Source organism: Pristiophorus japonicus, chromosome 2, assembly GCF_044704955.1.
Source record: "Pristiophorus japonicus isolate sPriJap1 chromosome 2, sPriJap1.hap1, whole genome shotgun sequence".
NCBI lineage: Eukaryota > Metazoa > Chordata > Chondrichthyes > Pristiophoridae > Pristiophorus > Pristiophorus japonicus.
Window position 1 is genome coordinate 259,808,953 of NC_091978.1, and position 15,466 is coordinate 259,824,418.

General features: G+C 45.5%; 1 pseudogene; it reads left to right on the forward strand.

Moving 5' to 3' along the window:
* Positions 1-1,091: 1,091 nt before the first annotated feature.
* Positions 1,092-15,466, forward strand: part of LOC139230102 (tRNA methyltransferase 10 homolog A-like) — a 79,670-nt pseudogene continuing 65,295 nt past the window's right edge.

Sequence of the window (15,466 nt, forward strand, 5' to 3'; positions counted from 1 at the left end):
ACACCTCCCCTTCCTTCCCCCTCTCTCTCTCCCCTCCCTCCCCTCCCCCTCCCCTCCACGTCCCACCTTTCCCACCCCTCTTGTCCCCTGCCCTCCTCCTCCCTTCCTCCTCCTCCCCCTCTGCTCCCCCCGCCTCTGCATCCCCACCCCTCACCGCCCTTTGCTCCCCTTCCCTCCCACTTCCCTCCTCCCCTCCGCTCCCCTCCCCTTTCTCTGCCCTCCTTCCCTCCCCTCCCACCTACCATCCCCTCACTCTCAGCCCTCACCTTCTCCTCCCTTCCCCTCCCTGCTCCTTCCCTCCCCTCCCCTCCTCTCCTCTTCCTCTCCCTCCCCTTCCCCTCCCCTCCTTCCGTCCTCTTCCCATCCCCTCCCCTGCCCCCTCCCTGTTCCTTCACTTCACCTCCCCTCCCCTTTCCCTTCCCCTTCCCTCCCTCCCCTCCCCTCCCCTTCCCTCATTACCCCCTCCCTCCCCCTCCCCTTCCCTCATTACCCCCTCCCTCCCCCTCCCCTTCTCCCTACCTCTCCCTTTCCCCTCCCTCCCCTTCTTTCCCACCCCTCCATCCCCTCCCTTACCCTCCCCTTCCTCCCCTCCCCTCCCTCTGCATCTCCACCCCTCACCTCCATTTCCTCCCCTTCCCTTCCGCTTCCCTCCTCCCCTCCTCTCCCTCCCCTCCCCTCCCTTCCCTTGTCTTTCTCATCTCTCTTCCCTCCCATACCCCCATTCCCCTCCCCTAATCCCTTCCCTTTCCTTCCTCTTTTCTTCCTCTTTCCTCCCTCTTTCTTTCCTTTTTCTCTCCTTCCCTCTTTCCTCCTCCCTTCCCCCGCCTGTTCTCCCATTCACTTACTCTATTAATGTTCCTTTGCAGCTTGTTTGCTGCCTTATTGATTAGGGGCTGTGTTAAAAATAACTATGGGGAAAGAGGGAATGATTATTTTTTGAAGATTATAGAAATTTACTGGCAAAACTACTGAATAATGTTTACCAATGTCGCAACATTGCAGTAAATGTGATTTTGTTTCATTTTAAATAAAAATTCCAAAATTTATATAACTTAATCCAGAAACAGATTTTCCCCCCAGATTTTGATGTCATGGTGTCGTGTATTGTTTCAAAAGCCCAGGTTACCATGGCATGTGAGGCATACGGAAAAGGGAAAGAACCTCCAGCAGCCTTTGCCAAAGATAGGGATCCAAGCGAGAAAGGACTGGAACAGCATGGAATCAGCGAGATCAAACCCGTGGATGAGAAAGATCAACTGAAGGAGAAGAATTGGAATATTGGGAGAACCGAGCCCATATCCTAAAGACAGATGAAGAGGTTAACGAGGGAGAAACAGTGGCAGGACCAAAGACAGCAATGCAAGTAAGTGTTGGGAGCAAGTTATGGTGCAAGTATCTCACCACTTTAATTTCTCACCACTTTAATTTCTCTAGTGCCCACAGATTTACGGGGAATCAATAAGTCCAAATCCATTGATTCTTCTGGGATTTTTATCGGTGTTTAGAAATAAAAAAAGATAAAATAAGACTTGCATTTGTATAGCGCTTTTCATGACTTTAAGATGACCCAATGAGCTTTACAACTGATGGGGTACTTTTTGAAGTGTCGTCACTGTTGTAATGTAGGAAATGCAACAGCCAATTTGTGCACAGCAAGCTCTCGCCAACAGTAATGTGATAATGACCAGATAATCCGTTTTAGTCATGTTGGTTGAGGGATAAATATTTGTCAGGACACTGGGGATAACTTGCCAACTCTTCTTTGAATGGTGCCGTAGATTCATTTAGATCCACGTGAGAGAGCAGACGGGGGCTTGGTTTTACATCCCATCCGAAAGACACACCTCTGACAGTGCAGCACTCCCTGCATTGCAGTGTCAGCCTAGATTTTTGTGCCCAAGTCTCTGGAATGGGACTCAGAGACAAGACTGCTACCAACTGAGCCACGGCTGCCACTTGTGGATCGAATTTTGCGATTTCCGCCCATTTTTCTGTGAAAACTCTAATCTATATCCTCAATTTTCTGTCTCTTTCTAATATTCTAAGGTAGACACCTCCCACTCCATGGGGGAACAATGGAGGCAACAGCCTCTATATCTACCACCAGTACACCTCTTTTCAGCCAAGGTGTGGAACCAAAAGTACACCACTGAATGTACTTGGACCACTAAAAATTACATACTAATGCCTCCTGCATAATGAAGTTATTCAAATGCTGGGAGAAGCTGTAACTGTTAGTCCTAAACTATAAAAACACGGAATATTTTTCAATTAGAACTCATTTTAAACAATGCCCCGGATTTTGGGATCAGCGGCGAACGAATGGAGCTCGGCGTTCATTACATGTTCACTTGCCCACAGACTTTCTATGGGCTTTTGCACTGGAACTTGCTGGGATTTGAAATCCAAAACAGTGTGGCACCCTCTACAGGATATCTGGGACCTGGCAAGCAACGGTGTGTCTCTTTAACTCATCAGATTGAAGAACTCTGACCGAGGCATGTAGAGTCTGAATCAGGAAGTGTAAGTTAGAACAGTTAATTCAATGCCAAATCATTTGCAGGAAAAATGAAGGGATTAAGAGGGAAAGAGACAAAGAAAATGTTTTAATCTCTAACATTAATTAAAAGCTGAAGAAATGAGACTCCACACTTGTAAAAGTTAATTTTCAGGATCAGAGAGGTTGTTTGGCAATAATTAAGACTGATCACGCCATTAAAAATTCACTTATACTTTAATAGACAAGCCCAAACTTTTTCTGTCGTCTTTAGTGGGTATCGATCATGCAAGGATTGATCAGTTTACCATTCCCATTCCCCAATCTTTCTGCTTTCCATTTTTAGTAGACCCTCATTATTGCACACGCACATAATAAACATTTTGGAGACTTCAATGCAGTGCTTTATGTAATATATTGACAGGAAAATGTAACAATTCATGACAAACCTCAAGGGCTTGAATTATCTGGAGATTCTACCACATTCCAGGAGATGCTTAATTAAAATTGAGGCCATTTATTAAAATATCTGCATGGATACATTGAATGATCAGAAGTAGTCATACCTTCTTTCACTCATTAACAGAACAATTAAAATTCCAAATGAATTACTTTCAGCTTAAAAGTAGACAAGAACAACAAACTCAGAGCAAGGATGGGAATAAAGAGTTTGCCAGGAAATGCTTGAAGAGAGATGTCGCTGAAAGTAATATTCACATAGTACAGGATTGCAGCTTTGATAGTTTAATTGTGTTGAAGGTGAGGAAGAGTGAAAGTTTCACGGTAGTTACATAGAACTACATAGAATTTACAGCACAAAACAGGCCATTCATTCCATCAGGTCTATGCTGGTGTTTATGCTCCAAACAAGCCTCCTCCCATCCTACTTCATTCACCCTATCTGCATATCCTTCTATTCCTTTCTCCCATATATACTTATCTAGCTTCCCCTTAAAGGCATCTATGCTATTCGCTTCAACTACTCCCTGGGTCTAGTGAGTTCCGCTTTCTGACCACTAATACAAAAGCAAAATACTGCGGATGCTGGAATCTGGATTAAAACCGAAAATGCTGGAAATCTCAGCAGGTCAGGCAGCATCTGTGAAGAGGAAGCAGAGTTAACGTTTCGAGTCGATGACCCTTCGTCAAAATTGGAGAGTGTATGAAGAGAACAGATTCTTAACAAGCACTGAAGGGGGGAGAGGAAAAAAGAACAAAAGGGAAGGTCTGTGATAGGTTGGAAGACAGGAGAGATTAGAGAGACAAAAGGGATGTTGGCCCAAATTTAAATGGTAATGCCAGGAGTTAGAAAAACATTTGTCAAGATAGGGTGTAAATGGTAGGATAATGACCAACTGCCATTAGAGACAAGGAGAAAAAAAAGAAAGAAATGGGCTCTGAGGAGAGCGGGGGGTTGGGAGTAGAAAGGGAGCCAAAGGTTGGCAGCAGTTATGCTCTGAAATTTTTGAACTTGATGTTGAGTCCAGAAGGCTGTAAAGTGCCTAAATGAAAGATGAGGTGCTATTCTTCGAGCTTGCATTGAGCTTCGCTGAAACAGTGTAGGAGAACGAGGTCAGAGTGGAAATAGAGTGAGCTCAGGGTCACACTTGCGGACTGAACGGAGGTGCTCCACAAAGCAGTCATCCAATCTATGCTTGGTCTCCCCAATATAGAGGAGACCACATCGTGAGCAGCGAATATAGTACACTAAATTGAAAGAAACATAGAAACATGGAAAATAGGTGCAAGAGTAGGTCATTCGGCCCTTCGAGCCTGCACCACCATTCAATAAGATCATGGCTGATCATTCCCTCAGTACCCCTTTCCTGCTTTCTCTCCATACCCCTTGATCCTTTTAGCTGTAAGGGCCATATCTAACACCCTTTTGAATATATCCATTGTGACTGGCATCAACAACTCGATGCGGCAGGAAATTCCACAGGTTAACAACTCTCTGAGTGAAGAAGTTTCTCCTCATCTCAGTCCTAAATGGCCTACCTCTTATCCTAAGACTATGTCCCCTGGTTCTGGACTTCCCCAACATCGGGAACATTCTTCCCGCATCTAACCTGTCCAGTCCCGTCAGAATCTTATATGTTTCTTTGGGATCCCCTCTCATCCTTTTAAACTCCAGTGAATAAAGGCCCAGTTGATCCAGTCTCTCCTCGTATGACAGCCCAGCCATCCCTGGAATCAGTCTGGTGAACCTTCGCTGCACTCCCTCAATAGCAAGAACGTCCTTCCTCAGACTTGGAGACCAAAACTGAACACAATATTCCAGGTGAGGCCTCACCAAGGCCCTGTACAACTGCATTAAGACCTCCCTGCTCCTATATTCAAATCCCCAAGTTATGAAGGCCAACATACCATTTGCCTTCTTTACCGCCTGCTGTACCTGCGTGCCAATTTCAGTGACTGATGAACCATGACACCCAGGTCTCATTGCACCTCCCCTTTTCCTAATCTGCCGCCATTCAAATAATATTCTGCCTTCGTGTTTTTGCCCCCAAAATGGATAACCTCACATTTATCCACATTATACTGCATCTGCCATGCATTTGCCCACTCACCGAACCTGTCCAAGTCACCCTGCAGCCTCTAGCGTCCTCTTCACAGCTCACACCGCCACCCAGTTTAGTGTCATCCGCAAACTTGGAGATATTACACTCTATTCCTTCATCCAAATTGTTAATGTATATTGTAAAGAGCTGGGGTCCCAGCACTGAGCCCTGCGGCACCCCACTAGTCACTGCCTGCCATTCTGAAAAGGACCCGTTTATCCTGACCCTCTGCTTCCTGTCTGCCAACCAGTTCTCTATCCACGCCAGTACATTACCCCCAATACCATCCGCTTTGATTTTGCACACCAATTTCTTGTACGGGATGAGCTGAGGCAAGGGCAGAGATGGGCGATGTTACGGAGATGGAAATAAGCGGTCTTAGTTATGCTGCGGATATGTGGTCGTAAGCTAATTTCAGGGTCAATTGTGACACCAAGGTTGCGAACAGCCTGGTTCAGCCTCAGACTGAAGTTGGGGACAGGGATGGAGTCAGTGACCTGGGAACGGAGTTTGTGGAGGGGCCCGAAAATAATATCTTCGATCTTCCCTAAATTCAACTGGAGAAAATGTCTGCTCATCCAGAACTGGATGTCGGACAAGCAGTCTGACAATTTAGAGACCATGGAGGGATTGAGAGAAGAGGTATTAAGGTAGAGCTGGGTGTCATCAGCATACATGTGGAAACTGACGCTGTGTTTTCATATGATATCGCCAAGGGGAAACATGTAAATGAGAAATAGGAGGGGGCCAAGGATAGCTCCTTGGAGGACACCAGAGGTAACGATGCGGGATCAGAAAGAGAAGCCGATGCAGATGATTGGCTACGGTTTGATAGTAAAGAATGGAACCAGGCAAGTGCAGCCCCACCGAGCTGGATGACGGTGGAGAGGCATTGGAGAAGGATAGATTGCTCAACTGTGTCAAATGCTGTCATCAAGTCAAGAAGGACGAGGAAGGATAGTTTGCCTTTGTCACAGTCAGAAAGGATGTCATTTGTGACTTTGATGAGAGCCGTTCCGGATTGGAGGGATTCAAACATGGAATTGTGGGAAAGATGGGCATGGATTTGGGAGGCGACAACACGTTCAAGTACTCATTATAGTTCTTACATAGTCAGTATCGGTGTTTACATTTCTACAAAAGGTTTCTTGCAGTCAGTATCGTTTCTATTGTGTTGGGGTTTCTCTTCTGATTACAGTTTGTGTGATTTTACATTTCCACAAAAGGTTTCTTACAGTCAGTATTGCTTCTATTGTATTGGGCTTTCTCTACAGATTAACATTAATTATTTTAAACAGAAGTCTCCAGGAGTTCTTACATATTACAGGAAGACAGTATTTACAGCTTTTGTGTTTTACATTAAGCATTGAACTCACGCATCAGCTGAGAATGTTCCTCAATAGCATGGGGACACATCATGGTGTCTCCGTATGTATTGCATCTTTCTAACCTTGTCCCCACCATAAAACCTCCTAAATTTACTGCGTATCGAGAGATTCCATGATACTTTACATAATTTTCACTTCGCAACACTCCTATATTTTCTATCCGATGGTCCCATGGGAAATTACTGGCAAATATAACACCAATTCCAGTATAGTCAGATTACTTCTGCTACAATCGGCTTGGACAGGATATATCTGAATTAGACCTCGGAGCTAACACACTGTGACGTTATTACAGTATTTCATTAATGCTTTGAGGTGTTCGTTAGTTACCCACGGAGGAATTTTACCATTTTGGATACGTTCGAGATTCTCTCCGGCGTGCTCTACCAACCAGGATCCATACATTATGCAAACGTCATTTCTGGCGGCTTCATTCAAAATAGCCCTATCCTCTTTGACCAATTCATTAATTGTCTTAGCGTGCCTTCCGAGACCTTCCACAATTTTCTGCAAATGGACGGTCATAATTTTATCTTCCCCTAACTGGGCATTCTAGTTGTCATTAGTGCCCTTGAGTATCTCCTTGAGTTTAGTATTTAAGTTCCCGATTCCTCCCACCAGGGCAGCCAAATCCAGACTATTCACCAATGATGTCCCAGTATTAAACACAGTGGCCACATCATTGATTAACCCCCTTTTTTGTCTACTTTTAAAACCACCCGTGTCAACGTTTTTTACTGTAAGTACTATCCTGGTGTTCACTTTCGTGGCTAAAGAACCCACGTGGCTGTCTGTCTACCAACGCTTGTTTCAACAGCCTAGTGTAGAACACCCTGGTCTTGAAGCTACACCACTCCAGTAATCCTAATTGTAAAGTTCAACCTCACGGGTATCACCTCATGATGTACGTCATGGTACAAAACTTTTTGTGTGGGGATGAGGACTAATCTGTTCTTAGACCCCGGAATGAGAGAAGGACATTTATCCTCTCGCCTAAGCTTGGGCGGTACGGTGGGTTTGATCTTCTTAACCTTGATTAATTGAAACCATTCCAACCTTAATTCCCCCGCAGTATTAATTATCCCACTAGCTGTTAGGGTTCTGTTTGTGATTGTGTACCAAGTATGGTTCCATTTCCCCGTGGCAGCCCAAACATATGATGACCATCCCCATTTAGAACAATTAGCTGTCATCTTTAACCAGTATTTTGCAAGGTCTTCCATTGAGTATCTCATATCCGCACCACAATCGGCTCTCGCTCCTGTGGTTTCCTGCGTGGGGTCTATGCAGGTAAAAATGGTTCTCTCCCCTTTTGACCACCAGCAATGGTTCCAGCATACCTTGGAATGTGTAAAGTTATGCATGACCGTAGGACTGATCCCTTTCTTGGGTATCCCCTCTAAAGTGCCATTACGTCACTGCATCCACTGAGCCCAAGGGTGCCCCTCCCCAGGCTCTTCACAGACCAAACATACTGGGTCTCCGTCCGAGACTTTATAGTTGGTCACTGATAACTGTCCTGGGCATGAATTTTGGCATCCATCCTTGATTCTCTCAAACTTTATTATTTTTTTTGTTCTCTCTTTCCAATGGAGGTTCAGTTCCTATCCCTTTTGTCCTGTTATGCGGGAACCTTCTAAAGAAGTGTAATGTATAGAATGATTCAAAAGACTCGTTACTGTAAACTCACTCAGGTGCAAACCTGGTTCAACTTTATTCGCGCCCAAAGTGCGCACATGACTGGTACTCGCTCTTATATACCAGGACCCGTGCACACGCGCATATAGCCCGATGACCTCCAACAGTGGCGCCCCCTGGTGTCTAGTGACCCCACGCATCAATACATAACAACAAGATCTTAGTATCAGTCTCTTTACAAATTGAGACGGTCTGGGGCTTTTCGCTCACGAGTTGATTGTCTCAGTTCAACTCCAGTTCTGGGCGAGCGTTCTGAGTCAGTTATGACTGGAGGCTGAGTAACCAATCTGATGGGAATGGTAATGACCCTATCAGAGACTGAAAGTCCAGATTCAGTAATGATAGCATGGTTGGTTGGTCACTGACTCTATCTTCCTCAACTGGTTCCGGTTCATCCGTGTGCCACAGTTTTATCTGATCAACATGTTTCCTGCATGTTTGCCCATTCTTGAGCATGACAATAAACACTCTGTTACCCTCCTTGGCTGTAACAGTACCAGCGATCCACTTTGGACCTTGACCATAATTCAGCACATGAACTGGATCATTGACAAAGATGTCACATGACACAACAGCACGATCATGATACCATTGCTGATTTTGACGTCAGTTTTCAACATGATCATTCAAATCAGGATGGACAAGAGAAAGCTTGGTCTTGAGACTTCTCTTCATCAGTAGTTCAGCAGGGAAGGCCCCGGTAAGCGTGTGAGGTCTTGTCCTGTAACGAAGCAAAATACATGACAAACAAGTCTGCAGTGAAGCTTGAGTCACACATTTCATGCTTTGCTTGATCATTTGAACCACACGCTCTGCTTGACCATTAGATGCAGGTTTCACTGGAGCAGACCTTACATGTCTGATACCATTGAGTTTCATAAACTCCTGAAACTCAAGACTTGTGAAGCAAGATCCGTTATCGCTCACAACAATGTCAGGCAAACCATGAGTAGCAAACATGATACGAAGGCTCTCAATAGTAGGTGTGGACATACTGGATGACATAATAATACTCTATCCACTTTAAATATGCATCCACCACAACAAAAAACATCTTTCCCAGGAAAGGGCCCGCAAACTCGAATTGTATCCGCGACCATGGTTTAGATAGCCGTGACCAAAGACTCAGCGGATGCAAGTATTGCACTGATGCACACATGATTCCAGATCAGAGTCAATTCCAGGCCATCAAACATGAGCCCTGCAATGGCTTTCATCATGACGATACCATGATGAGTGCAATGTAGTTCACGTACAAATTTTTCGCTGCCTTTCTTAGGCATAACAACACGATTGCCCAACAGTAGACAATTTGACTGAATGGATAGTTCATCTTTGCGACGGTTGTAAGGTTTGGTCTCATCACACAATTCCATAGGTATTGCAGGCCAATCACCACTGAGGACACAACATTTCACAACTGATAACATAGGATCATAGCTGGTCCAGATCCTCATTTGTTGAGCAGTGACAAGAGTTCCTTCACTCTAAAAAACATCCATTACTAACAGTAGATCTGCAGGTTGAGGCGTTTCCACTTCAGCTGTGGTCAGCGGCAGACGACTCAGTGCATTGGCACAATTCTCAGTGCCAGGTCTATTATGAATAACATAATCATAGGCAATGTCAACGCCCACCTCTGGATATGGGATGATGCATTGGTATTAATACCTTTGTTTTCATAAAACAATGAAATGAGTGGCTTGTGATCTGTTTCGAGTTCAAAACAAAGACCAAACAGGTACTGATGCACCTTTTTGACTCCATACACACAGGCCAAAGCCTCCTTTTCAACCATGCTGTAAGTTCTTTCCGACCTTGACAAACTTTTCGAAGCATATGCAACAGGTTGTAGCTTACCCGACTCATTTGCTTGTTGGAGTACACAGCCAACCTCAGATGATGAAGCATCACAAGCCAATACAAGACGCGTACACGGATCATAGCGAACAATCAGCTTGTTCGAACAAAACAGATTCTTGGCTTTCTCAAAAGCTCTATCTTGAGATAGACCCCAGACCCAGTTGTCGCCTTTTCTGAGCAGCATGTGCAGTGGCTGTAAAAAAAGTACTCAATCTGTCACGAAGGAAGACACAAATAACCTTTTGGAGGTACTAGAGGACCGAGGGTCTAGTTAGAAGGAGGAACTGAAGGATATCCTTATTAGGCGGTAAATTGTGTTGGGGAAATTAATAGGATTGAAGGCTGATAAATCCCCGCGGCCTGATTGTCTGCATCCTAGAGTACTTAGGGAAGTAGCCCTAGAAATAGTGGATGCATTGGTGATCATTTTCCAACAGTGCATCGACTGGAGCAGTTCCTATGGACTGGAGGGTAGCCAATTTAACACCACTTTTTAAAAAAGGAGGGAGAGAGAAAACAGGTAATTATAGACTGGTTAGCCTGACATCAGTAGTGGGGAAAATGTTGGAATCAATTATTAAGGATGAAATAGCAACGCATTTGCAGAGCAGTGACAGAATCGGTCCAAGTCAGCATGAATTTATGAAAGGGAAATAATGCTTGACAAATCTTCTGGAATTTTTTGAGGATGTAACTAGTAGAGTAGACAAGGGAGAACTAGTGGATGTGGTGTATTTGGACTTTCAAAAGGCCTTTGATAAGGTCCCACTAAAGAGATTGGTGTGCAAAATCAAAGCACATGGTATTGGGGGTAATGTACTAACATGAATAGAGAATTGGTTGTCAGACAAGAAGCAGAGAGTCGAGATAAACGGGTCCTTTTCGGAATGGGAGGCAGTGACTAGCGGAGCACCGCAGGGCTCAGTACTGGGACCCCAGCTCTTTACAATATATATTAATGATTTGGATGAAGGAATTGAGTGAAATATCTCCAAGTTTGCAGATGACACTAAACTGGGTGGCGGTGTGAGCTGCGAGGAGGATGCTAAGAGGCTGCAGGGTGATTTGGACAGGTTAGGTGAATGGGCAAATGCATGGCAGATGCAGTATAATGTGGATAAATGTGAGGTTATCCACTTTGGTGGCAAAAACACGAAGGCAGAATATTATCTGAATGGCGGAAGATTAGGAAAATGGGAGGTGCAACAAGACCTGGGTGTCATGGTACATCAGTCATTGAAAGTTGGCATGCAGGTACAGCAGACGGTGAAGGCGGCAAATGGCATGTTGGCTTTCATAGCTTGGGGATTTGAGTATAGGAGTAGGGAGGTCTTACTACAGTTATACAAGGCCTTGGTGAGGCCTCACCTGGAATATTGTGTTCAGTTTTGGTCTCCTAATCTGAGGAAGGACGTTCTTGCTACAGAGGGAGTGCAGCGAAGGTTCACCAGACTGATTCCAGGGATGGCTGGACTGATATATGAGGAGAGACTGGATCAACTAGGCCTTTATACACTGGAGTTTAGAAGAATGAGAGGGGATCTCATAGAAACGTATAAGATTCTGACGGGACGGGACAGGTTAGCGGGAAGAATGTTCCCGAGGTTGGGGAAGTCCAGAAACAGGAGACACAGTCTTAGGATAAGGGGTAGGCCATTTAGGACTGAGATGAGGAGAAACTTCTTCACGCAGAGAGTTGTTAACCTGTGGAATTCCCTGCCGCAGAGAGTTGTTGATGCCAGTTCATTGGATATATTCAAGAGGGAGTTAGATATGGCCATTACAGCTAAAGGGATCAAGAGGCATGGAGAGAAAGCAGGAAAGGGGTACTGAGGTGAATGATCAGCCATGATCTTATTGAATGGCGGTGCAGGCTCAAAGGGCCGAATGGCGTACCCCTGCACTTATTTTCTATGTTTCTATGTTTCTATGTAAGAAATTACCGAAGTAGACGAGTAGCCCAAGGAATGAATGCAGCTCCGTCACATTCTGAGGTCTGTGTGCATTTTTGATAGCCTTGGTTTTCGAATCAGTAGGCCTGATGCCATCAGCAGCAATCTTCCTCCCCAGGAATTCAACTTCAGGTGACATGAAGACACACTTCGAACATTTTAGCCTGAGTCCCACTTTGTCCAGATGATGTAGGACTTCTTCAAGATTGTTCAGATGTTCAGTAGTGTCGCAACTTGTGACCAGAATGTCATGAAACTTGACGGTTCTAGGAACAAACTTCAGTAGACTCTCCATGATCCTCTGAAATATGGCTGCAGCCGAACGGACACCTGTTGTAGACAAATAGTCCTTTATGGGTGTTGATGCAGGTGAGTTTCTTCAAAGTGTCGACAAGCTCCTGTGTTATATAGGCTAATGTCAGATCCAGTTTAGTGAACGACTTTCCACCAGCTAGCATGGCAAAAAGGTCATCAGTCTTCGGTAGCAGATACTGATCCTGTTTCGAAAATTGGTTAATTGCAACCTTGTCGTCTCCACAGATCCTGACAGTGCCATCACTCTTTAACACAGGAAGGAGAGGACTGGCCCATTCATTAAATTCAACCAGTGATATGACCCTTTCACGTTGGAGTCTGTCAGGTTCAATTTCGACCTTCTCGCTCATCAAGTATGGAACAGACTGAACTTTATGATAGGCAGGTCTTGCATCAGAATCCAGGTGAATCTGCACCTTGGCTCCAATAAAATTGCCAATGCCCGGTTCAAACAAAGAAGGAAACTTCTTCAGCACTTGAGCACACGGAGTGTCATCCACCGAGGACAATGCTTTGATATCATTCCAGTTCCACTTGATTTTCTCGAGCCAATTCCTGCCGAACAGCATTGGACCATTGCCTGGGATGATCCATAACGGTAGATCGTGAACCACACCATCATACAACACCTTGACTACTGCACTGCCAATCACCGGTATGGGTTCCTTCGTGTAAGCACGCAATTTGGCATTGACTGGACTCAGCTTAGGCTTCACAGCCTCAGTGTCCCACAGCTTGTCGAATGCCCTTTGGATCATTATCAACTGACTCGAACCCATGTCCAGCTCCATTGATACAGGCACACCATTCAGCTTCACATTAACCATTATCGGTTGGCTCTTTGTCAGGAACGAATAAAGGCTGTACACTTCCTCCTCGGGTATCTTGGGTTGCATATCCGGGCCAGCACTGGACTGGTCATCATCATCAATGTGATTAGCAGTAGCACGCTTGCTCAGTTGTGGGCACATTCGCTGAAGATGCCCCACTTTCGAACAGCCTTTACAGATATACTGTTTAAACTGACACTGATAAGGCCGATGATAGCCCCCACAACGTCAACAGGGTGAAATCGGATTCGTACCAGTTGCAGGACTTTGAGCAGCTACAGGTTTCACAAAAGCAGTCGAGTAGGCCCTGCCATAAGCAGCTCTGCCAGACAACGACACAATCTTGTTTACAGTACTTGCCGTGGAGCTCCGACTCTTCAATGATATCTGCCTTAAATTATCATTAGTTGCCATGCATGCCTGGGCAGTCGCGATGACATGGCTCAAATCCAGTGTTTCTGCAGCCAATAATTTCCGAAGGATCACATCATGGTTGATGCCTATCAGGAATAAATCTCACAGCACGTCTTCCAACATGTTTCCAAACTTACACAGCTCAGCCAGAGATATTACGTTGGCGACGAATCCCGACACATCCTGGCCCTCAGCATGAACATATGTGTAGAAGTGATAGCATGAGATGATGATCTCCTATGTTGGCTTGAGATGTTCACGCACCAGAGCATACATACTCCCATACTCTTTGTCCGTTGGACGTGCAGGCGAGAGAAGATTCTTTATGAGGCCAGAAACTTTTGGACCACAAACGGTGAGGAAAACCATCTTGCGCCGAACTGCGTGACCAGCTTCCTCCATTTTGTTGGCCACGAAATACTGATCCCGGCGGTCGATAAAATCTGCCCAATCCTCGCCATCCACGAATCTCTCCAGAATTCCAATGGTGCCCATTGTGCATGCGAAGGTTCTTAAGTTACCTCGTCGCCAAATGTAATGTATATAATGACTCGTGAGACTCGTTACAGTAAACTCACTCAGGTACAAACCTGGTTCAACTTTATTCACACCCAAAATACGCACATGACATGGTACTTGCTCTTATATACCAGGGCCCGCGCACAAGTGCGTACAGCCCGATGACCTCCAACAGTGGTGCCCCCTGCTGTCTAGTGACCCCACGCATCAATACATAACAAGAAGTAAGTTAGTATCTCTTATGTATGGAGAAAGAGTCAGACTGAACACTGGGAGCTCAAAGTAAAGTGTGACCTTAGTCTTTTATTGCAGGTCTCCAGAGTGCCTCTCCAACCTGTGAGGCCTCCTTAAATACAGCTACTCCGAAGGGATTGTGGAATCCTTTGGGACTCCAGGGGATGAGTCATCTGGTGACTGTACAGAGTAAATACAAGTTTACATATATAACAACACTCCCTGCCAAAGTCAATACTGTAACGATTTACAATGTGAGTCGATCTGGGGCCCTTCTTGCCCTGGTTGATTGTCTTGGTGTGAAAGCTGGTATTATCATTTGTTGGATCATTTGTTGGGCCCACGCTGTGCTGCTGTGCAGCTGGCCTTGTTGGGCAGCCTGGTGTGTTGGGTCCTGCTGGGCTGCGGTGGATGATGGATTCTGCTTCGTGGTCAACAGTGGTAGTGTCCAAGGTGGGTTGCTCAGGATAGTCCGTGAATCTGAGTTTGATTTGGTCCAAGTGCTTCCGGTGAATGAGTCCATTTGAAAGTTTGACCCGAAACACCCTGCTCCCCTCTTTGGCCACGACAGTGCTGGGAAGCCACTTGGGACCTTGTCCACAATTCAATACAAATATAGGATCATTGATTTCAATCTCGCGTGACACATTTGCACTATCATGGTCTGCACTTTGTTGAAGCCGCCTGCTCTCTACCTGTTCATGTAGATCAGGGTGAACTAACGAGAGTCTTGTCTTAAGTGCTCTTTTCATGAGCAGTTCAGCAGGTGGGATCCCAGTGAACGAGTGGGGTCTCGAGCGGTAGCTAAGCAGGACTCAGGATAGGCGAGTCTGCAGTGAGCCTTCAGTTACCTTCTTCAAGCCTTGCTTGATGATTTGCACTGCTCTCTCTGCCTAACCATTGAACGCTGGTTTAAACGGGGCAGATGTGACATGTTTGATCCCGTTGCGGGTCATGAATTCTTTGAACTCAGCACTGGTAAAACATGGCCCGTTGTCATTCGCCAGGACATCGGGTAAGCCTTGTGTGGCAAACATGGCCGCAGACTTTCAGTAGTGGCAGCGGACGTGCCAGCCGACATTATCTCACATTCAATCCACTTGGAGTACGTGTCTACAACCACAAGGAACATTTTACCCAAGAACGGGTCTGCATAGTCGACGTGTACCCTCGACCACGGTTTGGAGGGCCAAGA